The 16975-nt window shown below is 49.6% G+C and overlaps 1 protein-coding gene across 1 annotated transcript in view; it reads right to left on the reverse strand.

The window, feature by feature from the left end:
• The window catches only part of LOC119459096 (AB hydrolase superfamily protein YfhM), a 44079-nt gene extending 30764 nt beyond the window's left edge, over positions 1-13315 (reverse strand). The window contains exon 1 of the mRNA XM_049671136.1: positions 12799-13315. The gene's annotated coding sequence lies outside the window, so the exon portion shown is untranslated. The remainder of the gene's footprint in view (positions 1-12798) is intronic.
• Between the last annotated feature and the right edge of the window lie 3660 nt (positions 13316-16975).

Consider the following 16975-nt stretch of genomic DNA (forward strand, 5'->3'; position numbering starts at 1 on the left):
ATAAGGCGTCATTGGTTTACGAGTAAATGCCACTAGTGCGCATTTTTCTGGTGATATGCTGAGACCTTGTTTACACAAGTAGCTCGCTGTCAAAGTTGCTGCTCTTTGAAGCCGCGCACGTATCTGTGGACGTGTGACTGCCGAAGTCCAGACACAGATGTCGTCTGCGTATATTGAAATCTTGATGGTAGTTGGTAAGTATTCAGCAAGTCCAAGAAGAGCGAGGTTGAATAGCGTCGGGCTGAGAGCACCGCCTTGAAGAACGCCTCTGCTGGTATAGCGTCGCGTAGTCGGGCCATCGTCAGTTAACACAAAGAATGATCTTGCAGATAGGTAACTTGCAATCTACAAAAAGACTCGACCACCTAGGCCAACCATTGCAAGAGCATCGAGAATGGCCTCATGTAGTACGTTATCGTATGCGCCTTTTACATCTAAGAATAAAGCTACAGATAAACGCTTACGGGACCTTTCGTGCTGAACATATGAAACGAGATCAACTACATTGTCGATGGAAGAGCGGTCACGTCGCAAACCAGCCATGGAATTCGGATAAATCTTGTAGTGCTCAAGGTACCATTCCAGGCGGCCAAGGATCATCCGTTCCATTATCTTTCCTACACAGCTGGCCAGCGCTATTGGGCGGTAAGAGGTGAGCTCGAGTTGGGATTTGCCCCGCTTCAAGAGTGGCACCAGGCGGCTTACTTTCCATTCGTCAGGAACGTTTCCCTCCTGCCATGAGGAGTTGTAAAGACTCAACAATTCTTTCCGTGCGGATTCTCCAAGATAGCACAAGGCTCGGTATGATATACCATCTGGACCCGGAGATGAAGAGCGTCTGCAGAGAGCTAGTGCTGCCTCGAGCTCCTCCATTGTAAAAGGAAGGTCCATGCGGCAATCACGGGAATGGGGGACGTCACCTTGGGCTGGAGGATCTGGACGAGTCGCTTGGTCGGCGATCCTCGCACAAAAGTCTTCTGCGACATCGATGTCTTGCCGCCCTTGGAAGAGCGCGAGCGCCTTGAATGGAAAACGCTGCTCCGGAAGGCAACGCAGACCTTGCACCGTTTTCCAAATGTGAGACAGTGGCTTCCGGGGGTCCAGTTTCTGGCAAAACGTTGCCCAACGTTCCGATGCTAATCTATCCATGCGACGCTGAATCTTCTTTTGCATCCTCCTGGCCGCCCTAAGGTCATGGATTGATTTTGTACGCCGATATTGACGTTCCGCCCGGCGACGAAGTGCTCGTAGTCGCTCTAATTCTATGTCGAAGTCGTTTCGCGTGGAAGAGATCGTCATCATGCGAGTGGCGTTTTGCATCGTACTTTTAATTGTTTGCTCTAACCCAGATGGTAGGCCCTCGCGGCAAGCATCTTCCATATCAGATTTGAAGGTGGCCCATTGAATCGTCCGAATGGTCTTCCGTGGACCAGATCTAGACGACAAGCCTTTGATGTTAAGATAAGTGGGAATGTGATCACTCCCATGCGTCTCAATATCCGGAAACCACTTCACACATCTGGCGAGAGAGTTGGAGACGAAAGCAAGATCGAGGCAACTGCCGTATGTCACGCCTCGAAGAAAGGTGGGGCTACCATCGTTCAGGAGAGTAAGGTCATAGTTGTAGGCGATGCTTGCTAATCTTCGTCCTTTTGCATTTGTTCTTGTACTTCCCCATGCCGGATGGTGTGCATAGAAATCTCCTATGATAACCCATGGGGCAGGACACACACTCAAGATATCCGCTAATCTTTTCGTATCAAAATTGCTTGAAGGCGATATATACACGCCTATGAGAGTAAACAAGAGTTTGTTCTTTTTAACTGTGATGCATATATACTGATTGTCGTCGTGGGGTGCAATTGGTTGCAAAACATAGGTAAGTTCACGACGAACAAAAACGATGATTTTGCTGCATGCACCATTTGTTGAAGACATGATAACTTCGTACCCTGACAGTCTGATTGGTTTCGACAAGTTGGGCTCACAAATGACAATAAGTGGAAACACATTGGTGTACACAAACTGACGAAAATCTGAAAGGCGTGATTTTAGCCCTCTGGCGTTCCACTGGATGACGGACGCTGCCTTGACTTCTTTTCGGAAGGATGGGGTATGGGTAGCCATCTTTCTAGTTGAGGGATTCAAGCACTGGGCTTAAGGCGTCCAGCACTTTAAGTGCGCTTCGTGCAGATGTTGTCCCCATGTCCACCAAAAGTGCTCGGATGGCTTCCATGAGGGAACGCAGAACCGAAATGACCTGACGATCTGTTTTAGGTGCATCAGCCACGGCTGGAGAAGGCTCCAGTGGGACGACGACCTTCTGAGGTTCCTTGGCAAGGGAGCGGCTCGGTAGCGTAGGCCATTCCTCTAAAGAAAGAGTCTTATCCGCTTCCTTCGTGGAAGTGGTGGGCCCTTTCGCGGCGCTACTAAGTGGTGCCGCAGTGGAATGGGCACTATCACTTCGAGCATGCGCCTTCTTTGAAGACGTACGATGGTGCCGACGTCGACGCCGACGCCAGACTACTTCGGCTGCCTCCCTGTGGGTCGAATTGTCTCTGGACATTTGCTTGAGAACTGCATGCTTCTTCTTGATGCGGGGACAGTCTTTCGACGAGGCAGCGTGAGGGCCATTACAGTTGGCGCACTTCAGAACCGTGGCACCGCAGGTCTCTTCTGCATGAGGTTCAGCGCAACGGGGACACAGTAGCGAGTTGGGACACACGCCCTTGACGTGTCCTAGCCTGAGACACTGATGGCATTGAAGCGGCTTCTGGATGAATGGTCGAACCGGATGTCGGAAATGTCCGACTTTAACGTGGGATGGTGTACAATCCCCCTTGAAAATTACTTTTACGCAGCGCGTGTTCCCAAGGCGGCGCACTTGCGTAATGATAGTTCCCTCGTTTGCCGGCTTGATGAGGCTAGGTAAGTCATCATTCGGAATGGCAATGTCGATGTCATAAATTACACCTGCTATGGATGTATCGTCAATCGGGATAAAGGGGCGCATTTTGATGCCGCCTAGCAGGGGCGTAGCCAGAAATTTCCTTCGGGGGGGGGGGGGGGGGGGGTTCACCGGCCCGACCGGGGGGGGGGGGGGGGGCAAGCTTCTGCGTTCCTCTACGCCACGTGATCGATAATAAATATCGGTAGTTTAAGCAGACTCTATACATGTGTATCAAAGACATGGGACCGCCCCCCCCCCTCCCCCTGCGTATGCGTGTGCTTGTGAAGAAATTAAGTAAAAAGTAAAGTAAGCTCAGTAAATACAGTAAGCACGACAGGTACAGTGGGCGTTTGGAGCAACGGTCTCTCATCGCGCCGCTGAATGGATCAGTCTTCGAAAACGCATCATTGAGACGACCCGTGCGATCGGAGAAGACATCATAAATTGTTAATTTCCGTTAAGCGTAGATGGCGTCGTCCTCGTCTGGGCGAAGTGCGTTTCACAAGTCATGGACGGCTATACGCGTGAAAATGCACGTGTGACCAGGCTATACCTACTCCCATAGCAATAGCTTGTTCGCTGCGTCTTTGCGCTAGAAAACTTAAATGCGCGCAAAAACCCATAAGGTTTTTTTTTTTTTCGAAGCTTTCGTCGCCCTGCTCCCTCATACGAGAGGGTTGCATTTCCTGCGGCAAGTGCATGGACCGCTGTGTCTTCCGCTGTGTGCGAGCGTGCAGCCGTCATTTGCCTTTACGTCAACAGATTCAGAATTGTACAGAATATTTCACCGCACAGCATAGATATGGCATGTGTACGCATTTTAAGTAGTGCGTGCAACTCATTTCTGCTTCACTTACGCCGGTGCAAACAGGGAGCGGCCTTGTACCTCACAGAATCTCGACTGATTGGTGTACTAGTGATGCAGGAATGAACTCCGGTCTTGTTCAGTGCATAGTGCACATAATCAATTTCTCAGGACGCGTGAACTCCGACGAGAACTGTCAGCGCCTGCAACAAGAGTTTACTTACGCTGTACTGCGCACAGCAGTAATTCATGCTTGTCAGCTGTCTGTTTCGTGCATTCTGTTGCGACTCGGTGGAATTTCACTGCTGTCATCAACCCCTTCGTGTGTACATTGCTGGTTTGGGATTCCACAACAAAACAGCAACTACCAGCCTTCCGTAATTGCTGGTTTGGGATTCAACAACACAACAGTAATTACCAGCCTTCCGTAGGGGCGCAATCGCAAACAAGAAACGTTTCTCGCGCAGACTACGTTCGCACTTGGGAAGCGGCAAGCGGGCGGAAAGGCCAAAGCGGCCGGAAAATTTTTTCCGCGCATGTCCATGTTGTTCACATTTGTTTTGCTACCGCCGCGGCCGCCGCTGCCGTTTTCGTCCAGATCCATCTCGTTGGCGTACGTTTGTCGGCGTCGTGGCGCTCATTATCGCATTATTTCGAGCGGTATGTTCATTCTTTGACGAGTGATCATTTTACGCAACTTTGCGTGTCATCTGCGACCTTCGGTAAATTCCTCGTTGGCGTTCCGTAATTCTCCTCACACGGGCGTGGTAGCGCTGAGTCACAGGTTGGTGCCTAGGCGTGATAATATTTCTTTAATAGCTTTTATTTGCAAGTTGTAATAACATTTCATCATTTCGTATTGTCGGCGCCTCCAGGACACCAAAGGGGCAACGGGAACACCACAGCTAAAACCCGGACTGGCCCTTGTGTTGGGGCTCGCCAAAGCCTGCGCGTCCTACGTGAGACCTACGCTCCCAATCTATCGTCGCGACGAGAAAAGCACCCCGCGACTTCTGCAACATACCGTACACGTGCGAGGAGAATTATGGAGCGCCAACGAGGAATCTGCCTAACTATTGTCTGCCGTGGAAGTGGAAGAAGAAATGGCTTTTATACTTCTACCTACTTGATTTCGAGAAATGGACAATGAATAAACGGAAGACGCGGACACCTCGGAAACGTCGGTGGTGGGTTCGCCTTGCTTTGCAAAAGCGCGAGAAGTTGGGTCACGCCAAGGCTTCGTTGCCGCACCTCCGGTCGCGCGACTTTGAATACTATCGCGAGTATTGCTGACAGTACGTTTTAGTGCCACTCTTGTCGTAGAGCAAGGGCTGGTTCTTGATCGCGTCGAGCAGCATTACAGCCTACACTTTTGGTGCCATGTTCAATTTTACGACCGGTTGTTTACATGCTAGTGTAGCTTCCAGTGAAGCAGAACGACTTTCCGCCGCGTTTCCGCTTCGCCATGGCGAAAAAATCGGCCCGAGACCGATTTGGCTCGCAGCCTGTTTTTCTGCCTGTTTTGCCGCCTAGGCGGGCGGATTTTTGCAAGATTTTGCCGATTCCGACAGCTTCGAGACCAGCAAGTGTGAACGTAGCCTAAGATCCTGCGCGAGCGCGGCCTAACCGGCACCTGAAGGGAAGCGGCGGAAATGTATACCGGAGATTTCGACCACCTGGGGTCTTTAACGTGCACCTAAATCTAAGTAAACGGGCCTCGAGCGTTTTATCCTTCATCTAAAATGCGGCTGCCGCATTTGTTGCTTCATTTGTTGCGCATTTGTTGCTTCAGAATGCGGCAGCCACATTCTCGATCAAAACTTCACAGTGTCAAAGCCTTGACAAACACCTTGACAGTTTTTTTCCATATGCAGACATGATTCGCTGTAAATTACCAACCCAAACGGAAGCGCCCAGGAATGAAATTGTGATAGTAGCACCGGTTTCATGAATTATGTCAGCGCGAAGCGACGAGAACAAAAGGTGGGTAAGTGCGGCGGGGGGGAGGGGGGGTTTGAACCGCCCAACGCCCCCCCCCCCCCCCCCTGGCTACGCCCCTGCGCGCCTAGCTCCGTGATTGCTTGAAGTTTTCCAAGCGCACTCACGTTGTACACGTCTATGGCGAGTATATTCTTCCGCGGGTTTATTCTGATGTCCTTAATTTGATCTGGCACCGCACATTCCAGAAAAATGGATAGGGCTTGCCTGTTCAGCAGTGGTAGGTTGCTTGAGGGTTCTTCCGGCATAAAAACGATGACGTGCGGCCAGCGCGCAGGCCTTGACTTCACAGTCGTTGTACTCGTAGGAGTTGACGGCGATGTGTTGACGGTCTTTCTCTTCGCCCTCTTGCTCCGGACGGGTATGAAGCTGTCGTCGGATGAGTCGTCTTCCGACATACAGTATAGCTCGGTGTCTTCGGTGTGGCTGGGGTAGCCAACTCGCTTCCTTGCGGTTGACGGCCGGGATGACTGCTGGCCAGGCGGGCCTCTGGAATGCTCCGCATCCATGGCCGCAAGACGGGGAGGCGAGGCACCTCGAAAGGCGAAGATTTCACCAAAAATTCAGAGAGCACAGAGACAAGTTGTTGTTGTTGCCTCAAAACATGGCTCGTTGTTCTATCAAGAAGACACTTCGTCGTCGTTCTCCTGAGGAGGCGTAAGAACACATTACGCAAGGGGAGCTGGAGATGGCCTTGAAACGCATGGCAGGAAAACCAGCAGCTAGGCTGGATGGCATATCGCCCTTGCTGCTGAAGAAATGTGGCAAACGTGCGCGGTAGGTAATGCAGGATGTGCTTAATACAGTACTGCTAAGTGTATCTATACCTCAAAGCTGGAGGGTTTCTAGTATCAGGCTAGTGCTGAAGAAGGGCGCTGACATAAGCCTACCTGAGAGTGATAGGCCAATAGAGCTCTGGGCTCTATAGAGGCTATCTGCTCACATACTCGGGGTTCGGATCCAGCGCTGGACTGAGGAGGCTAATGTTCTGGGAGAGTTTCAGAATGGTTTTACAACTTGCCGATGTCTAGAAGGCAACCTCTTTGTTGTTTCTCAGATAATAGATATTGCTAGGGATGAGGGCACGTAGAAAGTAATAGCCTTCCCAGTCATCGCTCAGGCATATGACTTTGCACAGCACGAAGTGCTGTGGACGATCCTGCAGAAACGGGCAATACCGGAGAGCTTGCTCCACGTACTGTCAGCCATCAGCGACTTGAACCAGTTCAGTGATGTGAACATAGCCGCTTGCGTTTTTACAGTGAAGCTGTATATGCCTAGGCTGAAACACTGTGGTCCCACCACAGAAACCGTCCAGCGGAAATAAACCTACGGAAAACCTATCGAGAACTCGCGTCTCGTTCCCTTGGTATATACCGAAATTGGCATGGAAGGGTACGAATCTATGGCTAACTAGGTCATGGCATGAATAACATCACATGCTCGTCAATTACTTCATGATTAACGATAAAAATCTTGGAGTGCGCTTAAGCTTCGCCTTTAAGAGTGGAACGCGATAGCGTTATTGGACGCCGTTGACGCCGACACCCACACCGTATTTTCTGCGACGTGGGGCCCGATCAAAATTTAGAAAAAGCTCGGTTTTCAACATTCCCCTCAATGTTGCCTAGAACCAAAGTACAGCGAAACACCATCAGAATTGGAGGGCGCTTAAGCTTCGCCTTTAAGAGAGGAATGCGATTGCATTCAAAGATTCCTGGCTGCTTATGAGGCTTTTTTCTTGTATAGTATATTCAAATTACAATCCGACGCTATCACGTCGGTAGGCTGTGGTTAAGTCGTACTTTACGATTTTTGACAGATTTTACTTTGAGAAATTGAATGTTTGTTCACTAACGTCTTGCGCCACGCGAAGGGCCCGCCCGGTCGTGGTGGTTCGGCATGATTATTTCCGCCAGACGCCGATGCTTAAACCGACGCCAACGCCGACACCGACGCCGGATATTCTGCGACACGGTGCCCTTAACGGTTAAAAACGGAGTGTCTCAGTGATACGCGTCAGTGTGGTTATATATATATATATATATATATATATATATATATATATATATATATATATATGTGTGTGTGTGTGTGTGTGTGTGCGTGCGTGCGTGCGTGCGTGCGTGCGTGCGTGCGTGCGTGCGTGCGTGCGTGCGTGCGTGCGTGTATGTGTGTGTGTTCCTCGAGCCTGTGGACTCGGTGCAACCGAAGCCTCCCTAAATTCATAGGACTTATCTGAACATTCTTAAATACCATAAGTGCGCATCTTCCGTGAATTGCTAGATAAATGGCAATTTACAAATAGGGAAATATTATAGGTCTCTGACAAGCACTCATAAGGACCGCGATACGAGGTGCTACCCTACAGGGTGTAGTTCTTTTTACACCGAACGCGCGTTAACAATTTGGAGCAACGAAAGGTTGGCGTCATGTAACATTCCAAATATTGCATCGCAGGCCTCTTTACGACGACATCCTGCTGACCTATACACGACGCTTCATGGCGGCATGGATCTTCGTAGTCCATTAGAACCGAGAGGTATAGACCAAACTGACAGGTGTTGTTCGCACGAAAGTTGGTACCGACAGAGAGGATTCGTACGCTTTCCTTTAACACGATTGGCTACAAGAGGCCTCATACGACTGGTTATTCGCTCTGCTCATGATGTGTATTTTATTTTTTATTTCAAGTATCACGCTTGTTCGAGCATTCCACATGATTTTCCAATCAATGGTGGTACGTGATTTTATTCGCCATTTCTTTTTCTTTTATGTCATCGTATTGACGCCCCGCTTCATATCAATGACAGGATTTCCGTCAATCGTACGCATGCGTTCGTTCACACCGTAGGCTACAGGATGAGCAAAACCGGCACAGACGCTACGTCGCTTCGACTTGGTGCTGAATTGAAACTTTCAGCAATAGAAAGTTTTGAACTTCAGCAATAGAAACTTTCAGCAATAGACAGCGAATTGTACAACAGCAACAAGTTTTGATAATTACAAACGTTTAGGCATTTTTCATGGTTTATTCTCGCATGGAGAATTATAGCATCAAAAGCGTCGGTAAATATAATCAGCCGCAGCTCTATGAGCGATCGAAAGCTCAAAATAGAAAAAAAAAAGACAATAGCAGTGCTCAAAGCATATCAATGACAAATGTGACAGTTGTCAGGGACGGACACCGCACTTCTATCTGCTATTATCCAATAGAGTGTCATGGCCAGTATGAAAAGTCAGGCTATCGCGCGCATAGAGAAACACAGCCTATCAGACATTAAGCAGAAGTTTGCAGCATAGCACTACTGTCCCCGTTAATTCTAGCGTAAGAAGTTTTTGTGAATTCGGGCCCTGTTTCTTAGCTTAGCGTATTACTTCTGCAGAATTCTGACTTCATGGAGGTAGGGCTGGCAATATGATGATGATGATTTAGTGGCATCCCCTTTGAAACGGGGCGGTGGCAAATAGTCACCTAGCCTGCTTGATTTATTCAGGTATGCTATACATGCTTTTCATTCTAGCAGTTTACAGCGAAGCTGTTAAGGGCTCACTCTTCGATGGTCGCGTCCGGCAATGGAGAAAAAATCACATCATCTCACCCTACGGGCAACCATGGTGGGATGCGAAAGCATGCATCGCGGGGGGTGCGCATCGAGTTTCCGTTTCGTTTCACTTGGCAACACAACCCAATGAAAGTTAGAGTGAGAGAATGTATTGAGAAGAGAGGAGACGTTTGTACGGGGTTGTTGCGTCTTTATTTAGAGATCGGACGTGATTCCTAGCGTCGGTGCGCGCGGTATCTTGAAGACGATGGCTTTGGTCGGTGAAGTGTAGCGTCAATGGGCCTTGCTGCAGAGGGTCGAGTTTGAAATTTGCGAAGACGAGGTCTATGCACGTTTCCCTGGTGGTGGTGGGTTGCTTGTGATCTTGGGAAATGCATCGTAAAGAGTATGCGAGCCTTCCTCTGCTCCGCGGCGGTGGCGCTGCCGCTGCAACTAGCGCCGACGTTGACGTTCATGGCGTTTCGCAGATCGTTGCACAGAGAGAGAATGGCGGAAGAACAGCGAACGCGCGCTATAGACTTCGCCGCGACACTTGCGCCGCCTACGGGCGTACCCTTAGAGAGAGAGTGAGAGAGTTATATACAATGATTTGCTACGCCGCACCTGTGGCGGAGAGGTGTAGAGGGGAGCAGAGCGCACACCTGCGTAGGAGAGGATAATGAGGGAGAGTTGCGCATGCGCAGTATGGGTGCGGACGCCGTAGAACCGACACTGCGCCGAGCATAAGATGCTCTCGCATCTAAAAACTCTCATTGGCCGTATGCTGTATGTGCGAGTGAAAGCGCGCGAGGGCGAGGGACGCGCGCTTTCACGGGGAGCGAACGCACGGCGGAGAACAAACGCGACATCCCAGTAGAAGGGGAGCGGTGGGTGAGGAGGGCATCGAGGCACCCTAGACTGCGTGCCCGCTCTCCCACTGCGGCGCATGCGCGCAGCCCTGCCGGCCGCTTCCGCCTTAACGCGCACAACTGTTGTCGACGGCGGCGGTGTTTTGCCCTCGTTCGCACCGAACGCGCGCGGCGTTGGTGACGTGTTTATGAAGAACGTGCCAACCTTTGCCGTACACCGAACGTGCCAACCTGTACCATAGCGGCCATAAGGCCATGGTCCCTGTGGTAACTAAATAAATGAAAACCACCGGATCATATATATTTCTCATTCTTTAATAGTTCAAATAACCAATTACAGCATCACATCTTAACAGTCATAATTGGAAATATATAATTCCCACCATAGTACAGCTTCGCTAGTCTTCCATCTCCACCACAGTGGAAGGGCTGACAGTTTTTTGTATACATATCTTTAATATTATTGCGATAGCAATTATATGGACACTCAAAAGCAGATTTCTGCCGTCGGCGTCGCCGTCGCCGTCGCCGTCGCCGTGAGGTTCCGTATGACGTCATTTGGAGATGAAATCGTCGCCGCGCGCCGAACGCTGTATGTGCGAGTGAAAGGGCGCGAGGGGCGCGTCTTTCACGGGGAGTGAACGCACGGCGGAGAACAAACGCGCGTTCGGCGCCGTGCTCGCTTAAGGGCTGCAGAAGTAGGCGTCTCTTTTCTCCTTTACAATCACCATATATGTAGAGCAAACGCGCCTTCTTCGGACGCGCGAGAGGCCGTGGGGGAGGGGGAGGGAAGGGAGGCGACGTTTAGCTGCGGCACCAAGTGCCTATTTATATCAGAGGCTCCAGCAACAGTCACCAACGCCGCACGCATTTTGAGCTAACGCGGGCAAAACGCCGATGGCGTCGACAACAGTTCTGCGTGTTGTTGCTACCAAAGCCGCTCACCTTACTTCGTATGACATTGCTGTGTTGCTATCGCATTCATTGCTTCGCCCTTAGGGCGAAACTGTGACATTTTTTTTTTCTCTTCCTCAAAACTTCTCTATCTACCTTGTACCGCAATCATATGCCTATAACGGATCCGGTCATATCAATCTCTTCCATGCATTTCTTTCCACCAATGCTCTAAACGTCTGTTGCTTATCTCGACTGCTGACCGGTTGATCCTTCCGTCGACTTTAAATCTAAGCGCTCCTGGAAGGTGTACGTTACCTACGGGTCTCACCGGGTGAATCCCTTTGCATTCCACTCGGATGTGCTGAGTGGTCTCCTGATTTTTTGCTGCAGCGTCGACATGCATTATTTTCTTGCTAATATTTGCTCCAGTACGTTTTTGTCCTTAGGCAACCAGCTCGAGCCTCAAATTGCAAAGCACGGCCCTTTGTGATATAGCAACACTGGTCGAGGCACCTAGTGACGCTTTGTCTATCCACAAGGCGTTAAACGCGTTTTGTTGCGATAGCCATTATATGGACACTTCAACCGGATTTCTGCCGCCGTCGTCGCCGTCGCCGTGAGGTTCCGTATAGATAAAATCTTCGCCGCGCGCCGTATGCCCGAGCGGAAGCGTGCGGGGACGCGCGCTATCACGGAGAGCGAACGCACTCAATCTCCCACGCGCAAGCAAGGAAGCGGGAAGTCAGCGCCGGAGGGAGCGAGGGGGGGGGCGCACTTCTACTCTACCAACAACCGCGCTCGTCACTCGCCCGCACCGTCTCTTATCTCCATACGGCTCTGACCTTTGTATGCGCTGTGCATTCGCCGCTCAGTTTCCGTTGACGCGATAGACCGCACGTACTTTCGCCCGCTGCTGCGGCGTATGCGCTTGCTGCCAGCGTTTTGACAGTCGTTGTCTGCAGTCATTCAGTGTGATCTATTCATGTTTGTTTGTGCGCGCTCACACCACGCTTGTTCAATCAGTTAGTAATAGTCGGGCCACATTTTCCAACGCACGCTACACATGCAATGCTGCCCGGGTCGGCAGTGCAGCGCTACAGGTGTGTCCCTTCGCACGCGCTGCCTACGGGAAGCGCTTCTCATCAACACCACCGTTTCACACGCGCCTTCTCGTGGTCATCGAGTCTATATTCATGTCGGTCTACTTACGCCGCAGCACACCTGCTTACCTAATCAGCTCATGTTTACTACAATTCATATTGCTACCAAAGCCGCTCACCTTACTTCGTATGACATTGCTGTGTTGCTATCGCATTCATTGCTTCGCCCTTAGGGCGAAACTGTGACATTTTTTTTGTGTATTTAGCTGTTTCCGTCGTAGAGAAATAAAAAATATGGACTGGACTTGTTAACGAATGTGTCGCAGCTACACAGTGCAGCTGTTAAATATAATATGGTTGAAAGCTGCAATGAAGTTCTAATTTTCTCTGGTTATACTGTGCGTCCCAAGATGGCGCCACCGACTGGACTGTTTACGCCTACGTCCCCGGTAACCCGGTATTCCGTAAACTGGAATACCGTTACGAACAAGCTAATACTACTCTCTACTCAAAGGAATGTTCCGTATTTGACAAATAGTCAAAGCCCATCTTTCCTGCATACTTGCTGTTCTTATACCTCTGCTCAACAGTTTCAGGAAATTGCTCTCTTTTTTTTTCGCACTATTTAACTCACCTTCACGTGCCGATGGCGGAGCCTTTAACTTGAACCTTTAGTCTGCCGTTGTAGGACTTTAACTCCTAACGTGCAGCGTACATCCTTCCAAGGAATGGCGCGTGGTGGTTGGCCCTCTGCAACCCAGTTTAACCGCAGCGTCAGCCCCTAGCGGCTGCACGTCAATAGGTCGTGCAAATTGGTGACTGCTGATCAACTACACTCCTCTTTTTCAAACCAAAATGGGCTGCTACACGTAACACTTCGCACAAAGCCTGTCACAGGGCCCGCTGCCAATGCTTATGCGGGCCCGGCACAGCCGTTTCACTTCAGCTAATGGGGACGTTCCGTTTGTGCAGTGTACGCGCAGATGTTGTCGCATGTGGCACGCGCCGTATGCGGACAAGCCTGCGCGTTGCACGATATCGAACTTCTATACGCGGCTCGAAAGACTGCGGGTTGATAAGTTGCTTGGAACGCACATAGCAGCTGTGGGCCGCCGAGTTCAGAACACGGTGACCCCGCAAGCTATATATATATTTTTTTCTAACTGCTTCCTGCACTTTTTTCCACTCAGAATAATTTGCACTTGATTTTACTACAGCCAACGACCTGTTTTCCTCCGCATATATCGCACAGAGCTCGAAAATTACTGACATCGTCTGTCATCCTTAACGCATATGCGCTAAAGCTTCAGGTTTTGTTTATTGCGTACCTGTAGACTGCCCGTAGACACTATAGGACGTGCTTTCAGAACGACCTGGCCGGCCGAAACCTGCGGGCGCTAATTCTCCGTAATGCGGCACACTAAGTTTAAGCTTAGTCGACTTGAGCATCTTGTACTTAATAGGCCGAGTCCAACTGTACAGTCGCCGTGGGTGACAACACCAACACCTTCCCCCTCCCTTCTCCGCTGTCTTTGCGCCACGGACTCGAGGGTCAGAAGGGAGCGAAGATGGAGAGGGATCGCACATAATTATCGTGAGGAAACCACTTGGTCGGTCGTGTGACTGAAAGAACGGCAACCGTGTCGCTGTACTAATGTACCGTAACCAATCAAGTTTACCTTAACGCTGAAACTGTGACATGTAGTGTAGCCTGTTTTGTTACGAGGTTTGATTGAAGTGTCGTGACTAAATTTCTTCAATGTTCTTGTGCGCACAAGGTGAGTCAGCGTAAATGGGAATCCCCGTAACGTTTGGCAACGTGCTGACGGCTTCGATGACGTCGAGTAGGGATTGTTTTTTCTTTTATTTAGTTCGAGTAAAACCGAATCGCAGGGGATGCTCCATTCCCGTATCTTTTCGGCGTACAAGGGATCTATACCATTCTTCCTCGTGAAATAACCGCTGCATACACCTACAACCTTACAAAGATCAGCCGTAAAGCAGAAAGGAGATCCACCAGCCTGGTTGCCATTGATCTGGGGCAGGAAAAATGTAAATAACTATATTTTCGTATTTATATCTCTATATACAGCCATTGCAAATTTGTAATGAACCGTTTACTATAGCAACAATAGAGACTGATCAACGATGCGTTCATGTTACCTATCTGTCGTCCTGGCATAGAACGTTTCCTGGAGTACTCCTTTGAACGGAACTCTTCACGAGCTGTAGACAGTGGTGACTCATTCGTACAACTGCGGTGTTGCGAAGCTCGAAAGGAGCCTCGAAAACACCGGTCGCTGCGCTTCAACGCAGGTCAGTACTGGAAAATGCATGCGCACGTCCTCTACAGCGTACAGGATGTGCGCGTGTATTTCTCCCAACGCAGTTTGCAGTGACAGCAGTGTGGATGGAGTCTACACTGCTGACACTTCAAACTGCATTCTTGATGTTTTATCTAAAAGGCTTGAGCGATGCATCCGTGGTGGCCCCGCTTCGTCACAAAATGATCCATCCTTACTCCTTTAATGTGTCACAATGAAATGGAAGTCGACATATTTCGTATTAAGGGCATCCACCTTGACAATGTGTCAACCTTGCACTCGCAGCTGTGAACTAAGTTTGAGGGCACGAGAAGAAGAAAAAAAAGAGAGAGAAAAAGAATAGAATAAAGAATGCTGTTTTTGTAGGCGAAGAAAGTGAAAAAAAAAAACGCTTGTTCAATATAATGATGCACATTCACGTAGTGCACACAAGCATACATTGTAATATTCATGCTATACTGTTGAAATAGTATGAATGAGAATTAAGCTTAGTGGATGCGCCGTTGGCGCTGCTGAAATCGAGGTCGTGGGTGCGATTTACTTCCAGGCACGCACCTACGTAAATAGTGAAAGAGCTACGAGCGATATTCGCGTTATAGCGTACTAGACGTACCTACACTAAGCCCGATCCCCAAGGCGCATATGTGTGTATTCGCGGCGGGGTGTGCTTCCCATCCGTGCGGCAGCGCGCTACAGTTGCCGGTTGGAATGGAAAACTTTGCTCACGACTAGGGTGGCTATAGTGAGTCCTATAGCCACCCTATAGTCACGACCTACTGACTTTCATAAATACGCGACCGGGACGATAGAACACACTGTCCCAGCAGATTCCTCCATGCCCCAGCCGCCGTCCATGGGCCACTACGCAGTGAAGCTCCATGCTTTCTGTTTCCAGCAGCGTTGGTTCTGGTTTCTTCATTGTGGCAAAGGCTGGCTTCGATAGCGTCACTGGGGAAATTTCATATTAGCCGTAAGGTAAAGATACAGGTGGCAGCACCGTCGCCGCGTTAGTGTGGACACGCATTGAAATGTACACGGCGGAACTTCACCGTGGGCGATTTTGATTGCAGGGAATTCATAATTTATTGCCCTCAAGTGTCACAGTTATGCACAAAGCACGCAGATTCATTGTGCTGGATGTGAATGAAGCGTAAATTGTCATTCAATGGAGGACTGGCCTTCAGCAACACATGTAAGCTTGTGTTTCGGCTCTTTCTTGTTGTTTCTCATTTGTTTCGGCTTGAGTTCTGCCTACTAAGCAAGCTACATCGCTGTGAGTGGCAATGTGCTAGCATTCTTGCCATGTTACTGCACACGCTATTATTGTAGCGAAAGCTACACTGGCCGCATTTTCGCCGTTTCGCTGTGGCCGGTGGCAGCACTATAGGCCTAGCAGCACCGCGAGCTGAGCGCGCGAAGCTAGCGTCGGAGACTGAGGAACAGCTAGCCGTTCGGCTCGCAAAACGCTTGGACTTGTCGGCTTATATATTTATACCTAGCTTATATCGATGAGTGTATACCTAAGTATAATAATTACAGCTAAATCAAAGGCTAAGTGAAACCAAGACTTAACCAGACAAAACCAAGCTTTCGCTTTGCATATCCAGGTTTAGCTGAGCTACGCCGCATTTCGTTTTTTTTTTTTTTTTTTTCGCAGTAACCGTAACAACGTAGCATTTCGGAACAAAGCTGTCTTTGTACGCTAATGTGCACGACAACCAAAATTACTATGTTGTTTTCTTTATTTATGCAAATAATGACTGCTACCCGGATCCGTCAATCTGATAACCACACTAAATGGCGAATTATAGTAGCTGCCGGCTACTCAGCGCTATGATATCTTGCGTCTAGCGATTGTCATGCTACACATTTTTATCGTGTGATACTATATTTCTACCTTCCTCTTGTTGCACGTAATCAAAGTACCAAAGTGCCTCAATCCACTTGCGAGGCAAAATTATTATGCTGTAGTGGGACCAGAATGATATAATGGAAGGACAGCGCACGCATAGCTAAGGCTGGTTGCGTTGCGCTCCATAAAAAAATAAATGCAGAATAAACTCAAAAGGAAAAAATCAGGCAAGCTTGCACTCGGTCGCGCAAAGCTAAGGCACAGCGAAGCTTACTGGCTGCTACTGCTAGGTATGAACTTGGTTGCCTGCTGCTAGGTAACCAAGTTCATAACTTGGTTTAACTTAACTACGCATGTAGGAAGGTATTCTTGAGCGATCATTTTCGGAGGTACCTTCCCTTTCGCGACATTTCGCGTGACTAGCGCTGGACGCATCAGCGCCTACGAGCCACAGCTCTCCTGGCATGCCACAAACGCAGGCAGGCTAACCAAGGTTGGCACAGTGCCAAGAACGCTGCTGCATGCCGATGCCGAACGCGTTGGAGGCTCGCCGCTCGATATCAATCGGCCAGCTTCGCTGTGTCGTGAGCTTTGCGTGGCCTAGTGCAAGCTTTCGCCCCCCCCCCCCTTTTTTT

This window comes from Dermacentor silvarum, chromosome 7, assembly GCF_013339745.2.
Source record: "Dermacentor silvarum isolate Dsil-2018 chromosome 7, BIME_Dsil_1.4, whole genome shotgun sequence".
In the NCBI taxonomy this organism is placed as follows: Eukaryota; Metazoa; Arthropoda; class Arachnida; order Ixodida; family Ixodidae; genus Dermacentor; species Dermacentor silvarum.